General features: G+C 36.1%; 1 pseudogene across 1 annotated transcript; it reads left to right on the forward strand.

The window, feature by feature from the left end:
• The first annotated feature begins 954 nt into the window (after positions 1 to 954).
• LOC143630768 (putative WRKY transcription factor 3) lies at positions 955 to 4,133 on the forward strand (annotated as a pseudogene). The gene is made up of 4 exons (XR_013153233.1): positions 955 to 1,308; positions 2,051 to 2,428; positions 3,271 to 3,428; positions 3,759 to 4,133. The product of XR_013153233.1 is annotated as a putative WRKY transcription factor 3 (transcript).
• Positions 4,134 to 24,240: the final 20,107 nt, after the last annotated feature.

Here is a 24,240-nt window from a genome sequence, read left to right on the forward strand (position 1 = left end):
TACCGATACTATTTTACATATAAGATTGTGTGGTTTAGTTAAGTTAATAATTATTTTTATAAATTTAAAACTCGAGATTGTGTGAAACAAACTCTTTGAAAAACTTAACAACTTTATCTACCGCATCTCACGCACACCGTCCGCCATTGTATATGGTGGTCCAAAATACCATGTTCGAACCTGCAGTATACCCACCACTCCACGCTAACCACCACTCTCACTTTGCCTTTACCGTTGTGCTGGTATGGCTATCGCTCACCGCACTCCTCTTCTTCCTCTCTTACACATTGCATCCCTCCTCGCTCACTTTGCCCTCGTGGTAGTGCTCTTTAGTTTTATGAAATCATATTTAATTATATGCAACATTTAATTTTGAATTTGGGATTTTCATTATATACTTCATAATTTAAAGAAAATACAATTTATTAAGAGTTGGGAATTGATGTATTACAAATCATTAAATCAATTCGTCATACGGCCATTCGGGGACGTATTTGTGTCAGTCTAATCTGTGATTAAAAAGAGGAATTCTGGGTCGGGTCAGAGAGTTTCTCATATATAGTGGGTTTTCTTCTGAGGATGATCTTTCTGGTCGGGATTAATATGACGGACTAATGTATGAGCTTCTCTTTGAGGACATGCCAACCTAGCACACCACGATTCCATACTTGGGGAATTAAGATGATCGAGCAGGTCAGTAGCCCGTTAGTGATCAGCTAAAGAAATTCAAAGATGTTAAAAAAACTCATTTATATATGCATTATAATCGAAAAGGGTACATTATATTTCTTTTCACACAATACAAAACTTGAAAAAGGTCCGTGGACAAGATGATGACTGACTTCCAATTAATGCCGAAAGGTCCCTTTTCGTTTATTATTCAACAAACATGATATTTTGTAAACACATTATTATAAGTATAATCCTATATAATATATATCTTCACTTTTTTATATGCCACCAACCAAACGTCATACACAACCATATACCGATCATATGGCGGACACCGGCGGTGGCGAAGAGGCGGCCGTACCACCACCACAGCCATACCTTCCACCAACGCTAACGCTATCACCACGGTCTTCTTTAGATAACATGGCAGTCGGGCTTAGTCCCGGGCCTATGACACTTGTTTCAAACTTTTTCTCGGATCACTATCCCGACACTGATCTCCGCTCTTTTTCTCAACTTTTGGTTGAAACCCTACCGATCACCGATGCCGGAAACCCGCCTGCTCCTCTACTTTACCATGATTTAACTTCAAATTGTCAAAAAGGATCACAAGATGACATGCAAAAATATCAACAGGTGAATTTAAATTTCTTTTTTGGTATTGCAAATGTACAATTTTAGTAATATTTTTTTTTTTTGAAAAAAGATAGTTTCAAACCGGAACCGACACTCAATAAGTTTAACAAATAACCATTTTGATTGGTAAGTTTAACAAAACAGCCATGATTTTTGTCTCGTTTCATTTTTTTAGTGTTTAGTTAACAAATTGTTTCACCCAACTAATTCACATGACGCACACGGTGTGCCGTGCCGGCACAATAGATTTAGACTTAGAAAAGATGTGCTGCGCCATATGAAAATTAGGTGCCCTAACATTGAAAATCTGTTACACAAAGATTAAAATTTGTTACGCCAAAAGACGTTTGTCAAACACTAGTTAGTTTTTCTATCAAATTCAATTTATTATAGTATAGTTTTTCTTATTATCATTATTATATATATATATATATATATATATATATATGTATATATATATATATATATACATTATCTAATTCAGTTTGTTACATAAAAGACACTTGTCAAATACTGGTTAGTTTTTCTATCCAATTCAGTTTATTTTAGTATAGTTTTTCTTCTTCTTATTATTATTTTTTGTCTAATTCAATTTGTTACATCATACATTCGGGTCTCGTGAGCCCGTCTAGTCTGACCAGTGAACCAATGAACGGCCAGTTTGATGGACGCTCTTTGTTTTAAAACACTGTTTGTTGCAATAAAAATATAAATAATTTTTGACGCTATTCGGCTTGTTTAGGATTTGGACTCTCAACCCGATAACTCAAAGCCCGAATCTGTTGTACGTATAACTCGGCCCGCTAGCGACGGGTACAAATGGAGGAAATACGGGCAGAAACAAGTAAAGGCTAGCGAGCTTCCTCGCACCTACTACAAATGCACACAAATTAACTGCCCCGCCACGAAAAAGATCGGTCACTTTCTTGGTGGCGATATCAGTGACATCATCTATAAAGGTCAGCATAACCATGAACCGCAACCGGTTCACGCGCAAGCCAAATGTGGTGCAACCATGGACCAACACATGAGTTTTGTACAAAAACTATCGAACCCTAGCCAACAAACTTTTAACCATGTGGTAGCAAATGAGGTTGCGGCTAATCAAAAGAAAAGGCGAGTATCCTACTTTTTCAGAACTGCTTTCTAGTATTGCAAGTACTTATCAAAACAATTTGTGAAATTAAAATAAATATTTTTAGAAATCTTCTCCTCAAACTCATGGTAATTTAAAAATACATTAGTTTTATTTTCTTAATTTCCATTTATATATAGTTATTTTTGTAATGACACGATGATTTGTGTTACAAGGACCATATTACAACTATTCTCTCATGGACCACCGGTGTCATGTTTTGGCAAATAGTTGATCTAAAACTTGTACTTTTATAAACTTGGGAACTAAAGTTGGTAATATGACTAAATAACAGGGACAATCGACTAATTATTATTTATTATTTTTTTTAATAATCTATAATAGTTAATATCTAATAAAACTACAGGTATAGCTTTGTTTGGATTTTTTTTCTCTCTGTCCATATAAACTTCAATGAAAACTGAGTTGAGTCTAATATAACGTATTCGTTTTATATTATAAGACAAGAAATACTTATTTTTGCAATAACTTCATTTTTAATACATTTCACTGCAATGTAAATTTTTTTTAATGATATTGTCTACGTAGATTTATATCAGAAAAAAAACTATATAAATTGGGAACATTAATTTACATAAAATGAGATTTAAAAAGAATAGTAAAAGATAATAGTTTTACAATACAAAAAAAATATCTTCAAATTTACAAACTGTTTTATTAATTATAAAGTTTTCTTTTTATAAAAAGTCAATTAGTTAAACAATAAATCTCATAGAATTGCTTAGTATAATGTTGTATTAGTTTTATTCACCTAGTCACGGCCTTTTTGGTTTCTTTTGATGAGTTTTACGATGGGCTGCAGGAAGACGGACATTGGGTGCGTGGACCGGGCTAGCTCATCTCGAGTAATGGTGGCTGAGCCGAAAATTGTGTTGCAAACGAGAAGTGAAGTTGATATATTAGACGATGGATTCAAGTGGCGAAAATATGGGCAGAAAGTGGTGAAGGGGAATACTTATCCAAGGTGATTAATTGTTACCTTTATATTCTACTCAAATTAAATATCGAGCAAATTTGGTCAATATTATAAAACTTGATAACCTTCAAATGAGTCAATATGGCCTGGGTAAGCATCATAACAACGATTGTTTGTGGGTACTGGGTAGTGTTGCTGCCACCACGGACAATACAACCACGATATGCCATCAAGCAAATATAGTAGGGTATCCATTCTGTTATTTTCTTTTCGTTTTAATTTGGTACTTGTAAAAACGTCAAGTTTTGACCTGAACCCATTAGTAGACCTATCCTCGCCCAGTTTACCATAATTATTAACACGAGTTGTAACTTTCAGGAGTTACTACAAATGTGCTTTTGTGGGATGCAAGGTAAGAAAACATGTGGAAAGGGTTTACTTAGACCCGAATTCCGTAGTGACTACGTATGAAGGCAAACATAAACATGACATTCCTATGCTTGCAAAGCCTTCAACTCACAATGAAACAAACTTCAAAACCGAAAGCATGACCTTTATTACAACCGAAAGAAGAGCAAATTAATCCTGTCCTGGAGTCAAGTTTAAAAATTCCATTTTGATTTAAGTACGCACTTTATGTTTTTAGCAAGATTTTGATGAAAACAAGCTCGGGTTTTGTTGGCCTTAATTTGTGATACACTGTTACATATTTCAATTGATATGTAGTTGCTTGATGCATTATTTCTGTTGTAAGGAGGCTAATTTTGTACCATATTTGTTGTAACAGGGTGATTCGATACGTGTATGTTGGTAAGGAGTTAAAAGACGTCAAAATTTTAATATAATGCATGTAACATGTTGTAAGTGGTGACGTGTTATGAAACATCCATTTTTTGAAAACTTAATTTATAAAGATATTTATATATATTAAAAAGCATTATTTCATCCACTCACATAATAATAACTGTTCATAAATGTCCAAGGTTTTTAGTATGTTGTACAAGTCTTCATTGCATTTGTTTTGCACCTCCATCTATTTTTTTAACACGTGTTCTACCTCTGTGATTTGTTCCACAAGTAATAGTGAATTCGTCTTTCTACTGTTCAACCTTTATCGATCTTTCTTTGATATTCGTGCAACCAGGTATGGTTGTTTTATTGGATTTTCGTTTTGCCTCTGCCGTAGGTTAACAGCATGTTGTTTTTACCCAACCGTGACAGAAGTAATTTTGTTATCGATTTTAATCGTATGCCATGTCTAGAAAACTTACCCTATATACACCACCGTGTGAAAATACGAACACGCCCGTGCGCCGCAACGCGCGGATACAAAACCTTGTTTATATTTTAAATCATATCATGATATAATCTAAATAGTTGAATATATTTTTTTCTTTTAAACTGAACTGGGCTTTGTATTTATTTGAGTCAAGAGAATTTAAGTCAATAGAATGTAACATATAACTAACCCTTTTAAAGATTTTTAATGACTGTCTTAGAAATGTCTTTTAATAGTTTCACTAATTTATATCAATATCTATATTATTTTATAATACGTGAGGATGAAAAAAATGCCACAGCCTTTGACCCTTTACATCGGGCGAGGGCTACAAATGCGGAAAGTGATACTGGTGTTTATTAAAAGATTTGGTAGCGGAAAATTTTATCAGAACTGTAGTTATCGGCTAACTCTTTGTTCAATAAGTAAAGATGTATATAAGTAACGTATACAAAACCCCACATACAAGTAGTAACTATCCTGTAAGTCTACAATGATTAATTTTGCTAATCTATACTATATATAATATATGAGACACATGTAAATTAAGACACTTAATTTTAAAAGTTTTACACATTGTAATGCATAATGTACATGCGTATAAAGGGGCAAACTTGTCTTTTAAACACAATTTCACTCAAGTTACAAGTTTGCCCCCTAATTTTTAACCATATTATGTTTTTAATTTTAACTTTAAGCCAACTCCCCACCCTTGATTTTTAAGCGGCCATAACTTTCTCATACGTTAATATTTTAATAAAAGAATTACACTATAAAACGAGCATTTTATTCTCTTTAATTTGAGTATGATATTGTTCTAATTTTTTCAATTAAAAAAAATGATATGCTACGTAGGGGTGTTCAAAGCTGGTTTTGATAATTTTTAAGTTAATCTTGTGAGCCCAACCGTTAGTATCAATTTTTTGGCATCCAAAACCAAAACTAAACCATTGAAAATTGCAGTGAATCGTTACTAACGGTCTGAAGCTTTGAAAATAAAATTTTAAAATAATTATTAATTTAATTGCACAACCAATTATAACGAAGCATAGACAAAATATGATACTTGAAAGTATCATAACACGAATAATGATAAGTTTAGCCACATAAATGATAAATATTAATGGAAGGCCTAGGAGGTAAAATAATAACAAGAACAACGATTACAAAATATCATACCGAAATTAATTTAATTTAAAGCTGTAACAGCCAAGTTTATTTGTATTAAAAAAGACTTTGTTTAAATATATTTTAACTATATCTAATATATAATTATATATAACAAAACATTTCTAATATTAAATAATAAAAAGGATTGAAATGCGTTCAACATTTACAATCTGGTCTAGTTTCATATGGTTGGTTTCCGGTATAAACCACAAACCAAACCGTTCGCTACGGTATGAAACTTTTGAAACCGATCAACCGACCGAAAGTAAAACACCAACCGTTAAACCAAAACGATGACTGGTTTTAACAGCTTCAATATTTTAAACCGAACCATTAACACTCATAATTGTCACGTGATCAATAGGGTCTGCGTTCAAACACCTGCCGCATCGCGCGGGCACTCGTCTAGTACGATTAGATATACGATTATAAACGAAGTGTGTGTGATTATGAACGAAGTGTGTGTGTACGGAGAGATTTGGGCGGAGTAACGATACTCAGATTCAATAATACTAACTTCGTTACTTTAGAAAACTGCTACAGGGTATATATAGGAGATGATGCAATTCGTTAAACAGGCCTTAACGAATGAACCTCATTCGTTACATAATACGTTAAAACAAACGAAAGGCCCACATTTGTTCTTCTTATTCGTTAAAAAACTTACCGAATGAGGATACATTAATGAATGGTTCATATTCGTTAAGACTCTTAACGAATGTGACTTACAATAATAACGAATGGGCTTACATTTACCAAAATACCCCTATACATTAAATTATAATATAATAATCCTTTAAGAAAGACCAAGACGGAAAACCATGTACTAACAAATTCCCTCTCGTCTCGAGCTCTTTGTCGTCTTCAAAATACTTTATCTGATGAATCTTCGAGTCTTCCAGTCGTTGCAGCTGTGTATCTTAAAAGCATAACAAACCCGCAAAACGCGTTGGAATTGCATCGCAAGCCCATAACTCTAATCTCAGCCCACCAGATTTGGTTATGATAAAGTGGATCATTGTTGGACTCCGATAAATTAACAAGTCACATTGGATCGATAATACTTTTAAACTCAGTTTTAATCCCCGATCCTAATACAATAACCGCTTCACCAGTACGGTTATCATAATACCACCTATTAAACGTTGTAAACAGACTCTGAGGAAAGATCTTCACAAGTACTTTCTTCATTGTCTTTGGCGGTTTGACTTGTAGAACCATTTTTCTATAGCCGGTGCGAGGATCGATTTCATCGATATACTTGTGTATCGGCACCTGAGGCTTGAAAATTTTTAATCCACAACGAGCTTCGTGTAACAAATGTTGGTAGAACCAATTAGCCCATGATTGTTACCACGATTGATGAATGGTCGGTTTGCCAACGTCCTCACATCCCAACGTGGCAGGGACAACACGTCAATAATACGTCAAAAATAGTGAATCCCGTGTTCCTATTTGACCACACATACTTTAAGTTCCGAATCATATAACCATGAAATGATATTACCTTTAACAGATCTCGGGCTCATACAACACCTAATTGTACTTTTAATTTGTTTAATGAGTTGATTTGTTAAGCCGTCGGTTCGTTTGTATACATTCATCAAATAATCAGCAATTACTGATTCAAATCAAACAAAACAGGTATGCATGTGTTCACCATTACCTGTAGATTATCAAAATATCAGTTAGTAAGCGATAGATTGATGTTTGAAGTTTTGATGAAATTTTGGCAGAGTTTCTCTTTGTAAAACGATGAAATAGTGAAGACTAATGAGATCCCATTCGTCTCATAGGGTTTATAAATGCCCCTTCAATGATTACACGAATCCCAATGTGATTCGTTTGTTTAAGCTAACGAATGAGTTCCTCATTTGTTACTTTAAAATTGTTATTCGTTACATTCACACGAACAACTCAGTCATTCGTTAAGATATTTAACGAATAGCCTTGTCATTCGTTAGAGTTAACGAAAAAGTTAAGTTATCATGACATTCGTTATCATAGTACACGAATGAGTGTTAATTCGTTAACATGTAGCGGAAGGAATGTGTACACATGGCGAATAAGCATATTCGTTATAGTATTTGAACGAATGTCACCCACTTGTTACACTGTAGTAACGAATGATAAATTACTTTTAACGAATGAAAAGAAATTCCATTCAAATGAATTAAATAATCTTTTAAACCACTAGGGTTTCAAATGAGAATACTTTAATGTTATTTACGTTAACCGATAAATCGTTGATCATAAACCTTAAATGAAGCGGATATACTTTAAAAATTGAATGCTTTAGCATGATTTAATTTTAATTGTGGGGAAAGGCCTTTTCTTTCCCTTTTGAATAATTCGCACGCTCGGTAAATAAAAAATAAAGAAGAAATAAAATCTTTTTGATTTTTCAAAAATTTATATTAAAACACACCTAAAATCTTTTTGAATTTTTCATTTTTCAAACAAAAACAAAAATGAAATGAGAAAATATAAAAGCAATAAACGTAAAACAATAAAGCAGTGCATATTTTTGTGAGTTCGAGCAGGAATCACATTGACTTCTAACATTATAAGCTACACTTCAATTTCGACCTTATTATGCACATAATCCAACGATAATTTCAGATATAATTGTCCTCTTAAACTTTACACAGACTTTTTGGTAACTTTACGATATGATTAAGATTCAATTAAGCGCAAATCATATGTGGATCCCACCTATCAGACATAATTTTTCTATCTCTTGTACAGTGGATTGTCACATGTACGTTTTTCTCTTGATTATAGAAATTGATTAACTGTGACATGCAAAAAATAATACTAATAATAATAATAATAAATAAAGCTGAAAGTTAAAATTTTCCCTTAACATCGTACTACTACACGCAGATAAGGTTCCATTTTAACAAAATAAGAAAGTAAAAATAACTTGAAGTTGTATAAGGCCTTAACAATCAATTCGGGTAATCCCGTATTATCGCGCGGAGAAAGTCTAAGGCTTTATACCAAACACCTAAACAAAAGCAGAATGTTCAAAACTTAACCCCTTAGGTCGGATAGTCTTATCGCGCTGGAGAGGATCCAATATTTGAACAAAAATAAAGAAAAAATAAAGTTGAATTTGTCAGGACCGGGATTCGGGTGCAAACCTTAGAAAGGTTGACAAGAACACACTGACTCAGTTACCCAAAGGCCTATTTAATATCCTGGCGGAATCAGAATATCCAACGAGTGGGAACGAATGTGTGAAGTCGTGGACACGAAACAATAATAGATAATCAATAAGAACACAATTAAAGACAAAGATTCACTGTAATAAATTCATCATTCAATGAAACAGTGAAATGAATGTCTAGGGTTTCATGACGGGGGAGGCAGTACGAGAAAACAAATAGAATATTCTTTTAGAATGTTTCTCGTATTGCGTGCGTCGTTGTTCGTACCCTAAATGGAAACCTAGGACCCTATTTATAGACCCTGACATTCCTTCTAGAAGTTCCTAATCATTACGTAATGAAAGACAAAAACAAATACAAGTGTAAGAGTCTTCGAGCAAGGTAACATTCTTGCTCGAGTAGACTCACTATGCTATGTATGCTCGATGAATGTTCTCGAGCATACTTTACTTAGAATATCTTCAGTGAAGATATTCTCCTCCAGCAAGCTTCATTCATCTTGACCAATCCTTGCTTTGCTCGAACTAGTCCATCGAGCAAACTCATTCTTCTTGATGTCTTTAGTCTTGTCCTTAGACTTATTGAGCAATCTTTAGCATGCTCGTATGTAACTCTTGCTCGGAAAACTGAACTGTGCTCGAAGTCCTTGCTCTGATCACATGACATCTTCTTATTGCATCCATGCTTGTCCCCATGTGCTCGACCATCATGTGCTCGTAACACTTGGTTAAAACTTGTATGATCAAGCTGTTTGCCCGATTGGGAATCAATGCTCGATAGAAGAATACCCTTGCTCATTGAAGTGTAGCTTGCTCTAAGCCTTAACACTTAGAAGAATCAACCACTGAAGGTTCTGAAGACCTTGCTCGAGGTAGTAAAACCATGCTCGATCGTCTAGGCTTGCTCGAAGTCTATACTTATACGTTTTCTGAGGAGGTTGAGAAGATTCTAATCTTCCTTATAGAAAATCCGAACCAACAATATCCCCATAGATTAGAACAAGCTCAGATGCACCAAAACACACCTGCATAGAGTTACACATGTATCAGACATCAAAGATATATCATTCAATAATATGTCATTTAATTACATAAATAGGAATTCTGCCTCTTGGGTATTACACACTAAATTTTTTACATCAAAAATACAAACAGAGAAAAACAGAAATATAAAAAGATCTTCTGTGAGCTCCATTCCATTTTCTCCTTCTTTGGCTCCCTTTCAATGCTTCCTTTTTCCTCAATCTCACCAGAGCAGCCTTTTGCTTTATAATGTCCAGCTCCACTGCATCAAATGAATCAAACGGAAACTTTGCAGTTATTATGTCTTTTAAGTCTTGGACATGAATGAAGTTCGGATCTTCATCTCGTCTAATCACTACAATGGTTATTCCTGATTCATTTCTCAGTGATATTGAATCATTATGTCTGTTATAAGTGATGTGTGTAATTCTTACATTATGTTGAACAACAGAATTGGGTTCTGTCATCTCTTTTCCCTCAGCTAAGCACTCCTTCAATGTTCTTCTTTTGCCACTTGAGCTGCTCGCTTGAGTTCTTTTATTTGTATCAAACAAAAAGAATTCTAAGAGGTGAACTTCACTTATCCTTTTTCATCTTTTCTCCTTCTCTATTTGACTATGAATCTCTCTCTTCTTTTGTTTAAGAAAAGGAAACCCCTTCTCAGATTGTTCCTTGATAAATTTAGAGAGATCATTCTTTTGTTGCCTGGCCAGTTGTCTTCGGTTTTGATTATCGTATAAGTCTAGTTCGGCCATTTTCTTCAGTTGTTCTTCTGAAAAATTTCTCAAATCATCTCTAAAGATGATTAGAGGTTCTTCGTTGTCTTCAGTGATAACCCTTAAGGTCTTGGATCTTTTATCATAGAAGAGATGTGTGGGCAGATTTAAGTTTCTTGGTTGCTTAGGCCTTAAGGGTGTTTGGCTTGTGCTTCCTTGTTGAGTTTTCTTTGTCTTGTCAAGCCCCTCCTCTTCATACCATCTTTAATTGTCTCACCAGTTTGAACTATCAATCTTCCCATACTCACACCTTTTTTGTGTAGGGTACTCAGCATCTCAGCTTTAACTAATTCCTCCATTCTCCTTTTGTCCTCCTCCATTTTCCTCTCAGTCTCCATATACATTCTCTGCTTTCTTTTGTATATTTCTAGTAGTTGAGCATGAGGCATTCTGTCAAACTCCTCTTCAGTCATGCCCTTGCCCATTACAATGTCTTTCAACGTCTGGAGTCTGATTGGGTCTTTAAACCATTATTTGGCTTCAGCTTCTTTCTTTTCAGACTCCTCCCTCTTATTTTCCATCTGCAACTTCATGTTCTTTTCTCTTTCAAGATCAGCAGACACCTTTTGACTTTTGTTGGAGTCTTTAACACTTTGAACTTTCGTTTTCAATTCTTCCAGAGAAAGTTTGATTAATGAATTGTATTCAAAGCCATGAACTTGTAAAAACTGTATGTCTTTGTGTTTGAATTTGATTGAGTCATATTCTTCATCGCTTCTCACCTTTCTCTTTTTGCTCACTTTATCAACGAAGTCTGCAATATCATCTACAAGAGCGTTTTTGTAGCTTTTGTCAATTGTATTGAAGGATTGTAGGTTTAGAAAGGCAGGCTTGTTTCCAGCCTTTATTAGAAATTCTCTTTTTGATTTCTTTTCCCTCCAACCATTAGCCTCTTTAGCCATTTCTTCTTTTGATAGCCTCTGAAGATATCTTAAGTCATACTCTAGACTTATTAGATAGTCTCTATCTTCATTTTCATCCTTCAAACCTCCTTCATCTTCGTCATCTTCATCAATTTGTTCATCGAGGTTGTGAAGTGCTCCAATCATTGGTTCCTCAACGTTCTTAGATTTAGCCCTTTCAATCTCTGCACAGACACACACAGCAAACATAATATCTAGCTTATATGCTGTAAGATACATCAGTGATCCTATCTTGGCCCTATATTCCTGCTGGTCCACCGGCTCCACCTTCTCATCAGGTACCATTTCTCATGTGTGCCCATAGGTATAGACACTGTCTTGAAGTCTTGGCACTTGAACTTGTTAAAAATCTCTTGAACACACTTTGATTGGTTGATAAAAATTCCATCAGCCTTGTGTTGTACTTGACGTCCAAGGAAGAAATTCATTTCCCCCATTGAGCTCATCTTGTACTTGGATTTCATCACTTGCTCAAACTTCTTGCACATTTGTTCATTTGTAGAGCCAAAGATAATGTCATCCACATACACTTGCAACAGTATTAGATCCTTGTTCCATTGTTTGTAGAACAAAGTCTTGTCAATAGCTGCTCTGCAGAAGCCATTGTCCAATAGATGGTTTGACAACTCATCATACCAGGCCCTTGGTGCTTGATGCAGTCCATACAATGCTTTGCTGAGTTTGTAGACCTTGTTGGGATGAACTGGATCTTCAAATCCTGGAGGTTGAGTGACATAAACTTCCTCATCAATCTTTCCATTTAAGAATGCAGACTTCACATCAAGTTGATAGACTTTTATGTTCATTGATGCTGCATACGCAAGAAAGATCTTGATACCCTCTAGTCTTGCAACTTGAGCAAAAACTTCTTCAAAGTCGACTCCCTCTTCTTGTAAGCATCCTAGAGCCACCAACCTTGCTTTGTTTTTTATCACTATTCCCCTATCATCTTTCTTGTTTCTAAACACCCACTTGGTTCCAATAGCATACTTGCCTCTAGGCTTGTCTACTAAGTCCCATACATGTAAGTCTCTAAATTGAGCTAACTCTTCCTGCATAGCTTCTACCCAGCTGTTGTCCTTTAAAGCTTGATTGATGTTCTTTGGTTCAACTTGGGATAGAAAGCAGGCATACAGGCAGATGTTTGCTTTTTCAGAAGAGCTTCTAGTCACTCTCTCATGCAAGTCTGCTATGATATTCTCTGCATGGTGATTTCTTTCAACAGAGGTAGTCTGCACAAATTGTTGTGTAGACACTTCTGTCTCAAGATTGGTCATATTGAACTCAGCAGTTTCACTTTCAATTCTTTCTTGACTTTCACTAGCTTCTTGAATTTGATTAATCTCAGATGATGATGCTTCATTTGACCCAATTTGTAGAGAGTCAAACAAAGACTGAAACCTGTCTTAAAATTGATTTGTCCCTTCAAGCTGAACAGGTTGCTGACTTTGAATGGGTTCACTCTCCAAATCACTTGGACCTTCATTAGAAACCTCAACTATAACTTCTTGTCCATTCATTTCAACTTCAGCTTCTCCTTGGTTGCTTCTCTCAAAGTTAAATCCATTTGGTTCAGGAGAAACAGATGACCATAGGTTGTCTAGATCAACTTGTTTTTGTTTTCCTTTATCTTCAAAGCTAGTTCTACACATGCTGTCATCCATGTCTTCATTATAAATTTTGAATGACTTGATCATCTTTTCCAAGTCAAATAGCCATTTGGGACCTTCAATATTGTTAAAATGGTTTTCATTGAATATTATGTATGAATACTCAATAACCACCATATGCTCATTCACATAGACTCTGTAAGCCTTTGAATGAGATGAGTATCCCACAAAGAAACATTCCAGAGATTTTGACTGGAATTTGTTAAGATAGTCCTTTGTATTCAACAGTGAGCATCTGCATCCAAAAGGCTTTAAAAACTTCACATAAGGCTTTCTTTTGTAGATAACCTTATATGGAGTCTTTTTTTGAGCCTTGTTTAGTAGAACCCTATTCTGCACATAACATGCAGTGTTGATTGCTTCTGCTCAGAAAGTGACTGGAAGATTTGCATCAGCAATCATGGTCCTTGCAGCTTCAATTAATGTTCTGTTTCTTCTTTCTACAACACCATTTTGCTCAGGAGTTCTAGGGGTCCCCTTAGAAGTGCAGAATTCTTCCATTATTCCATTCTTGAATTCTGTCCCATTGTCACTTCTAATGACTTTCACCCTCCTTTCAAGCTGATTTTCCATTTTCATCACATAGGTTCTGATCAATTATGGGGTTTCATCTTTGATGCCCATAAAGTATACCCAAGTAAATCTTGAGTAATCATCTGTGATCACTAGGCAGTATCTCTTCTTTCCAATACTTGGAACACTCACTGGACCAAACAGATCTATGTGTAGTAGTTCCAAGACCTCATCAATGGTATTTATCACTTTGCTCTTATGTGAGGATTTATGTTGTTTCCCTTTGAGGCAAGATGTGCGTTTTTCTTCAAGCTTGAATTCTCTTGTGGGAAGGCCAACAACATGTTCACCTTTCACTAGCTTGTTCATGTTCTTCAAGTTGACATGAAACATCATCCTATGCCACAGTTTAGTCTCATTTTCAGTGGCTTTGGAAACAAAACATGAACCAACTCTAGATGTAGTAGTGTTCATTCTTAGTTCATAGAGGTTGCTATTTCTTGGAGCCATCATTATGATCATCTCAGTTGGAATCACAAACTCAGGCTTTAGAATTAGGCAGTGTTCATCATTGAAGGCCACCTTGTACCATTTGTCACAAACTTGAGAAATGCTGAGTAGATTGTATTGTTGTCCTTTAACATGCAGCACATTCTCAAAGGATACCTTGCCATTGGTGAGTGTACCTCTTCCAACAATCTTCCCTCCGTTTTCATCACTCCCAAAAGCAACTGGACCTTCATATTTTCTTTCATAATTGATGAGAGCACCCTTGTCACAGGTCATGTGCCTGGAACATCCACTGTCCATGTACCATAAGTCATTACTGTTCAAGGACTGTTCCTGCACATAAACACAAAGGAGAATCAGTTGGATTCTGAGTCACAAACTGCATCAGTTTGCAATTCAGTTTCAAGTGAAGATTCATCAGGTGTTGGAACTGGAAATGGAAGTGGATCTTCATAGACGACTTCACATTCTTCTTTCGAGTCTGAGCCTGACTCAACCTTCACAACTTGTGATATGATTATGTTTTCAGTTTGCTCAATCACATAGTCTTTCTGTTCATTCAACACCTTCTTAGTCTTCCACTGAAACCCTCTTGGTTCATAACCCTTCTTCAGCAAGAACTTTTCATCCCCATTAAGAACACCAGGTCTCATCTTAGCCTTTTCTTTGTCAGTTAACCTTATGTTCTTTGCAGGTTTGCTTGATACTTTTGTATCATCCTTGATTTTCAAAACTTGTTTTAGTCTCTTCTCCAAGACTGATCTGTTCTCTTCATCACTTGAACTTTTCTTTTCTTCATTCAGATATCTTTGATAAATCTGTTTGTATCATTTCATGTCAAAGCCACAAACCACATGGGGGATCACAAACTCTTCTTCTCCAAACCAGCAAGAATCAGTGTGATGACTGTAGGCATCACACTTCTTGCACCATACCTTGGCATAGCTCCCATGTCTTCAAGCAATTCCTTGTCTTTAATTCTGTCACTTGGTTTGGGGAATTCAAACCCTAGGAATGTTTTTGGACATAGAGTGTTGCTGAAGTCCATCTTGATTGGCTTGCTCAAATCAGGAACCAAATGGTATTTCTCTTTAACAAACAATATTGGCTTCAACTTGGATTGTAGTTTTGAACAGCTACCTTCTTCTTCTGCAACAAATCTTCTCCTGGGTCCATACTCCACATCTCCAATGTCAAATAGTTCATGATTTGAGAAGACTAGATAGATTGGAGGATGGGACTGATCATAAGAAGATTTCATTGCCACTTCATTTCTTCTCTTGATTTCTGGCTATGGTCTTGCACAAATGTCAAATACCACATGTTCTCTGTTCATAATTCTTTTTCAACTTTGGAGTCAGCTTTGGCAATAGAAGAATCTTTTCAATTTTTTTCCTGCTTGATCCCTTCTTTTTCTTTTTGCCCTCAGATGATTTGGTACTGCCACAACTGTAAGTACTCCTCTCACTGGAGTATTCACTCCATTTCTTTTTCTCACTGTCCTTCTTTACAGCTTTCTTTACTTCTGATTTCTCATTCTGCTTCACTGCAAACTCTCCATTCTCATCCACAATCAAATCCTCATACTGTTTTATAAATTCAGTTTTGTTATCAAACACATTCGTGAATTGTTTTAGATATTCATTCCTACATTCCTTGTCTACTTTTAGTGGATAGCTGTTACAGAAAGGTGGTGGCACCTTTTTGTATTTCTCTTCCTCTGTCATTTTATCCAAAAATCCCACTATATTTCCTGTAGACACAAGGTTTTTCAAGAATTCCATTTGAATCAACAAATCAACATTTTTCAACTTCTCTTTAGCATACAACTTTTTTAAACCCTCTATTTCAACTATCATTCTTGATTGGGTTCTGTATGCTTGCATACAATCTTCTTCAAGCCCCTTAATTTGATTCTCATAGGTTGCTTCACTGGCTTCATACATATTTAAGAATGCTTCCTTTCTTCCACATTCAGTTTTCCATTTTCCAACTTCCTGATTGAATTCATCAATTGTAATAAGAAGGTAAGAAATTGAAATATCAGAATGTATCTGTGTTTCTGAAGATTCTGGTTTCTCTTGCACTTTGGCCATAAAAGCGACGTTTGCCTTTTCAATCTCAGCTGCGTGGTTACTCCAATCAAACTCCCCATCCTGAGGCACCCTTGTTACTGCAATGTTCCCTTGATCCCTAACTTGATTCACAATGCTTTGATTGACTCTGTTCTGATTAGTGTGAATCTGCAGTTGGTTGTTCCTTTGAGGCTGAAAGGGTTGTTGCTGGGGTCTGTTTTGGTTTTGATAGGGGTTTTGGTTAGTGATCTGATTCCTCTGATGTTGGAAGTTCTGATTCTCATTTTGATAAAATTGATTTTGATTCACTTGATTACCAGCTTGCTTGGGCATGTTGCATTCTCTTGCAAAGTGTCCAGGTTGTTGACAGTTGTAGCAGATTGCCTTTGATTTGTAAAAACCTATTCTCTCATTCGGTCCATTGAAGCTTGATCTTCCAGTTCTGTTGTATAACCTCTTGCTTCTCACAGCCAACATGGCAGCCTGCCATTTGATGTCCATGTCTTCCAAGTCATCAGCATCAATTTGCTCAAGATCTTCCTGCACAATGCTTGTGTTGATCAGGTTCTTGGCTACAAATGCATGATATGACTCAGTAAACATAGAGAACAGAGCTTTGTAATCAGTTCATTGACTTGTGTTGTTCTACACAAATGTGGACTGTCCACTTGCTATTGAGGCTACATCATCTTCTATCAACTAAACATTGAATCTTGGCTGTCCACCACATGTTGAATGTGTCTCAAATGGCTCTTCAATAACTGGCTGCTGATTCTTGATTGAGAGATTTCCCATTGGAGCTACAAGAGCATTGTTCAATTGAAAACTTTACGATATGATTAAGATTCAATTAAGCGCAAATCATATGTGGACCCTACCTATCAGGCATAATTTTTCTATCTCTTGTACAGTGGATTGTCACATATACGTTTTTCCCTTGATTATAGAAATTGATTAACTGTGACTCATGCAAAAAAAATATTAATAATAAATAAAGCAGAAAGTTAAAATTTTTCCTTAAGATCGGTATTACTACACGCAAATAAGGTTCCATTTTAAGAAAATAAGAAAATAAAAATAAGTTGAAGTTGTATAAGGCCTTAACAATCAATTCGGGTAATCCCGTATTATCGCACGGAGAAAGTCTAAGGCTTTATATGAAACACCAAAAAAAAAGCAGAATATTCAAAACTTAACCCTTAGGTCGGATAATCTTATCGCGCAGTCTATCTTGCAAAATATTCAAAACTTAACCCTTAGCAGAATATTCAAAACTATTTTTGGGAGTTCGAGTAGGAGAGGATCCAAGATTTGAACAAAAATAAATAAAAAATAAAGTTGGATTTCTTTTCAAAATAAAAAGAAAAATAAGATGAATTTATTAGCAAAATCTACGCATGTACACACAGTAATCGTTTAACCTTTTGAAATTCAAGTTAGATATAGAACCATGCTTCTAGATGTTATACCACCAGATTCGCCATTTTTTATGTTTACATCTTATTAGCACCTATATAGTCTGTCAAGTTTATCTTGCATATCATATAATTGATGTTACGACAATTTTCAGTCTAATTTATTCATGTGGTAGATCCGTCAAGTCAATGTGCTATCATTTTCCCTTTATGCTTCAAGAACTCATTTTGAGGAGCAATTTTTCAATATTTTTGTATTTTTAATATTTGAATGTTTTTGAATTTTATCTATACAAACAGAAAACACAATATTTTTGTAGTTTCTAGATTTTTCTCCTCCCTAAAACACAAAATAAAAGAAAATTTGTAAAAACAAAAGAAAAATTGTACAAACTAAGAAAAAAAAATTATTTAACCAATCGATTGAATTTCCATTTTTTAAACCATTTATACCAAGAAAATATTTAAAACATGTTTTGTCAAAGACTTTGTTATAAAGGACAGCTTTCTGAAAATCCATGTGAAATTTATCAATATTTATAAGTTTCATAGCAATCACGGATAAAATGGTATTGGATTTCAATGTGAACGAGAATCTTGGTGATACTTATAATAGAAGAATTATCAATATAAATAGGCGTAGTAAGAAACTTCGAACCGTAATCCCGCAGATGCTGCTGGATCCATAATCCCTCAGATGCTGCTGATAAGTGATCAGCAACTTGATGCCGGCACATATTCTGCTTCGGCTGTTGAAGTTGAGACCGTTGTCTACTTCTTACATTGCCAGGAAACAAGCCAGTTTCCCAAAAATTGACATCCTGCTGTTGTTGAGTTGCAATTGATCTTGCATCCTTTGTAGTCCGAGTTGGTGTAAGCAGTCAAATCAAAACGATCATCCTTGGGATACCATAACTCGATGTTAGGATTACGCATGATAAAGTGCATGATACGCTTAACTACTGCCAAATGAGTCACTTGGGGACTCTACTGATACCTGGCACATAAACAAACAGCAAACATAATGTCAGGTCGAGATGTAGTTAAGTATATGAGAGAACCAATCATCGCTCGATACAGTGTCGGATCGACGGTATCCTCCAATTCATACGGTGATAAATTGTGACCCACGGGTAGAGGTGTCGAGGGTACTTTTCAGGCAGTTATCTTGAATCGGCTCAAGACATCATTCACATATTTGGTCTGATGAATGAATATTCCCCAATCTGACTAGTGAACCTGCAACCCCAAGAAGAAGGTCATCTACCCTATCGAACTCATCTCAAATTTTTTCTGCATAGTACTCTTGAACTCCTTACACAGTTTGTTATTTGTCGAGCCAAAAACGATACCGTCCATGTAAATTTGGAATAGGAGCAGATCGTCACCAATATTCTTGTAGAATAATGTACAGTCCACAGTCCCCCATTTGAAGCCAATATCTAAAAGATGGTCAGCAAGTGTGTTGTACCAGGCTCCCGAGGCCTAATGTAAACCATATAGAGCCTTGTTTAATCGGTAAACACGCTAGGGAGAGTCCGAATCTTCAAAGCTGGGAGGTTGCTTCACGTACAGCTCCTCGTGTATTTCACCGTTCAAAAAAGTAGATTTCACATCCATCTAATATACTTTGAAGTTCTTGAAATCTGCGTAGGCAAAAAGATACGTATGGCTTCCAGTCATGCTAATAGAGCATACACTTCAGTGTAATCTATGCCTTCTTGTTGTTTGTACCCCAAGACGACTAACCGTGCCTTAATTCGCACAATCACCCCACGATCGTCTTTCTTACATTTATAAATCCATTTAGTCGGAATCGTTTTCTTGACTCTCTCGGTTTATTAATTTGATTGAGCCGGTATGGATCTAGATCTTATGATGACATCGACGGATTCGTTGTATATGTATACGGTTAAGCTTGATTACGTTAACTATGTGTAGTGTGTGTGTTGAGAGTGAATTTGGGCAGCGTAACGAGGTGGTAAGAGGAATAATCAGAACTGTTACATTAATCGTTAAGTTATAGGGTATATATAGGGGATGACCACATTCGTTAAGGTATAACTTAACGAATGTGTCATTCGTCACACAAACTTAACGAATGAACATAGTCATTCGTTAATACATTAAACTAAACGAATAGCCCTCATTCGTTATCTCATTCGTTAAGCAAGGTTAACAAATAAGCTTACAATTAATACGAATGTGTTACATTCGTTACGGGGTAACGAATGTAACTTACAATAGAGCGAATGGGCTTTATACAATTACCAAAATACCCTTTACATTAAACCATAATATAATAATAAACTAATAAAGACCGAGGCATAAAAAAACATGTATCAACAAACTCCCCCTCGTCTCGAGCTCTTTATTTTTTATCTCTAGAACATCTTTGTCTTCCAGTCGTTGCAGCTATGAATCTTGTATGCATAACAGACTCGAACAACCTTCTGAAATTGCATAGCAAGCTCGTAGTCGCAGACATTAGCAAACCTGATCTGACTAGTCAATAAAGCATCGTTGTCAGACTCAGATAAGTTAACGAGCCACATCGGATCGATTACACGAATAATCTTCGTGTTTGACCAGGAACCCAATACAATAACCGCTTCACTCGTCTTGTTGTTGTAATACCAACGGTTGAACGAAGTGAATAGACTCTGAGGGAAAGTCTTCATCGGTGCCCTCTTCATCGTCTTTGGCGGCTTTACTTGTAGTATCATCTTCCTCCAGCCTGTGTGCGGATCAATCTAGTCAATATACTTGTGAGTCGGCACCTGCGGCTTGAAGAATTTGAAACCAAACCGGGTTTCATGCAATAAATGAGCATAGAACCACTCAGCCCAGACATCCTTTCCTCGATTCACAAATGGTCTATTGGCTAGTGTTCTCACATCCCACCTTGGCATAGATAGTATATCATGTGGGCGCTTGAAATAATAAATACCGTGTTCGCATTTCTTGATATATACCTTAAGCTCAGAATCAAACTGCCATGCCACCAAATCACCTTTAACATCTTTAACCGACTTGTACTTCTTCATTTTGTAGGCAGTTGCTTGAGCCTTAGCCAATTTGACTTCCTCCTGTTTGTGATAATGAAAGGTCTCGATCATCTTGTTCATTCTCTGCATATCATGCCCAAACATACCTTCCAAAGCTCGTTTCTATTTTCTTTCTTTAGCATATAGGTGACTTATCTCAGCAGCTTTGTTCCACTTCTCAATTTCTTCTCGTAAGCGACGTTTTGCTGCATCAAAATGTTCTGTAGTGAAAAATGGAATACCTGAATCGTTGTTGTTGTCAGTATAAAACTCAGGGTACTCAGCAGTAGTAACATTCTCAACTTCCACTTCATCAAATTCAGGCACATTCCCACGTGGAATGCCTGTATTTGTACTTTCCTCAATCTCAATATCCACATCCACACTCTTACCTAATTCCTCAACTTCCTCTTCATTTAGATCCAGAAGTAAGGCTATCTGCTCTTTAGTCAACGAATGATCTACAAACTCGCCTTTTTCGATCTCGTCAGCATTCACCATACTATACACAATACCATCCATCCCAACAAATAAAATCATGTTAGCCGGAATAACATCAATCGGCTTGGCTCTCGTGTAATCCTTGTATGGCACTATCTGCAAATTACTTCCTTCAGACCCACCACCAGCACTCTTATCATCCGTATTACCTACCGATGGTGCAGAACTACCACCCGGTTGCTGATCTACACCCCCGTTCCATCCTGATCATCTTCATCATTCTATAACTTCTTCAACTCGTCATCTTTACATGTCAGTTGAAGAATGATCTCGTCTTGTTTATCCAATCTCTCCCCCTGAGCAACAACAAGGGCTCGAAGTTCCCTTTTTTCTCGTTAAACGAACTGAATATGTCTGTACATATTCCTTTGTGCTAGCTCATGTGCAGCTCTATCAGCTTGCATATGTGTCTGTTGAAGATGCAACAGATTCATCATGTGATACCACTGAGCTTGGGGAGACATACCATAGAAATTAGGATGTACTGATTGCATGGGGCCCTGAGGATGATTAAAGGACATAAATGAATTCTCAGGTCTTGGCAACTGTGTAGATGTAGCTAGAGTTACTGGAGTAGTTGGCTGTGGTGTAGGCATACGAGCCAATACTGTCTGAAGAACATAACCAAATACGGGATCTGGACTTGCAGCAGTCATCAACGTCATTGACGGAGGAACTGGAGACACCGGCATATGAATCAGAGTCGGTGATCTCGGAATTCTTTGAAGCATAGGAGATGTAGGAATAAGAGCTGAAATAGATATTGGTGGAGTCGAACGTTCGAACGGTTGACTTTGTATCTCAATTCCTGAACCACATCAAACACGTTGCTTCTTTTCTTTCTCCCCCTTTTCAACCATAGATTCCTTCCCCTTTCGCTTGCATTTATGCTAACAAGTTAGCTCTGCTTGTGGTCTTGGACCACCATCACCACCATCATTTCCACCATTTCCACCATTACCACCTTTACGCTCAGAATCGGAATCATCATGAGCCTAACAGTCACTAGGTGGTGCAACATAATCAATGTTAGCCAAATGACCAATCAATCGCTTAAACTTTGGCCTTTCTACAAGACTTTGACCTCTGTAAGATCTTAAACGCCTCATCGTCTCGTCATCCATGTGCTTAAGTTTCAAAACATCATCTTGATCTTTAATTAACTCAGGTTGTAGATCATTGATCATCATCTGTAGAAATCTTGGATACATAAGAAACTTGTGATGGCTCGTAAGGTTTTCCTTCAAGTGATAATAAACCAATTCAGAGAAATTGAATGGTTTATTCAACACCAAGGCAACAAACGCAGATTGTATCATAACTCTACACTCGTCAAAACCACCCTTCCGTCCACCAAGACAATGTATTAACACATGAAGCAAATACTTGTATTGTTCACACAAGTTTTCTTTGTTGTACATTGATTTCCCCAGATCACCATTATACTTTACTCTTCCAAATAAACCACGTATCAAACTCGCATCTATCATCAATGGTATCACGAAAGCCCAAGGAATCTCGAATCACCCTAACATCAATCACTACTCGTTTATCTTGAAGTTACTGCCTCAATCTGATTCTCAGCTTCATTGTATCTAGCAGTATTCCAGAATGCTCGAATAATCTTCTGATAAACAACCGTACGAGTAGAGATGGCCTTGTAAATTCTCAATCGTGTCTAGAAACTAATCATGCCTCCAAAGATAGGTGAATAATCAAACTTTGGCTCTAGATAAGAACATATATTCTGGTTTTCGTTCCATGATAACAGTACTGGAGCTTGTTCAGGTTCTGCTTGAGTAGGTTGATCAGGGTTAGCCCTCGGGTTTTTGCTCGGCAGCAGGGTTTTGAATATTCTCTTCGGCCATTTCTGTTTACATAAACAAAAATATTAATATAATATTCAAACTCGTTAACGAATTTCTATTTCATAACGAATGATATATTCGTTATGTATATTAAATATCCTATATTCGTTACAACTAACGAATCAACCTCATCCGTTAAACCAATGGTTATGATAACGAATTTGATTTTAATATTTTAACGAATCACTTCTGATTCATTACCCTGTTCGTTATCAGAACAATACCTATTCGTCATCAGAACAATACCTATTCGTTACTTGTAACGAATCAAACAGTCATTCGTTAACCAATCTGGTTATCATTCGTTAAACTAATAACGAATCTTGATTAAATAAGCATTTTGACTATCATGAGTCAATTTTACAATTTTTTTGACCAAAAGACAGTCAAATACGACGATTAACATCTATAAACCAATTAATTTCCAAACAGATTTCACAATTAACTTGATCCATCATGTTCCGAAATCATATTAATGAACCTAAACACCGATTATTCATTCTAATGTAGATTCAATTAAGAATTTCATAGCCAGTTAACTCGTCGATTAATATTCAGAGTTTCATTTGACCAGTTAACCCTCAAAACACAGATGAATCTCCATGATTAATATATGATAGTACTCGCCATTACCTGTTGAATACGAAGATATCAATCAATTAGTTTAATACTCAAGTACAAGATTCTGGAGAAATTTTGCAAGAGGTTGGTTAGGATGATGAAGAAATAGGAACAGGTGAATGAAAGTCCATTCGTCTATCCTCGGGAATATAAATCTCAATTATTTCACACCAATCGAGGTCATTCGTTCAATTTTGAACTAACGAATGGCCTCATTCGTTAAATTAACAACCTGATTCGTTCAAGATAATAAACGAATAAGATTTCCATTCGTTAAACTTTTAACGAATAATACAC

Source organism: Bidens hawaiensis, unplaced genomic scaffold, assembly GCF_021521415.1.
Source record: "Bidens hawaiensis isolate Kalapana, Puna unplaced genomic scaffold, B.hawaiensis_p1.1 tig00005808_1, whole genome shotgun sequence".
Lineage (NCBI taxonomy): Eukaryota > Viridiplantae > Streptophyta > Magnoliopsida > Asterales > Asteraceae > Bidens > Bidens hawaiensis.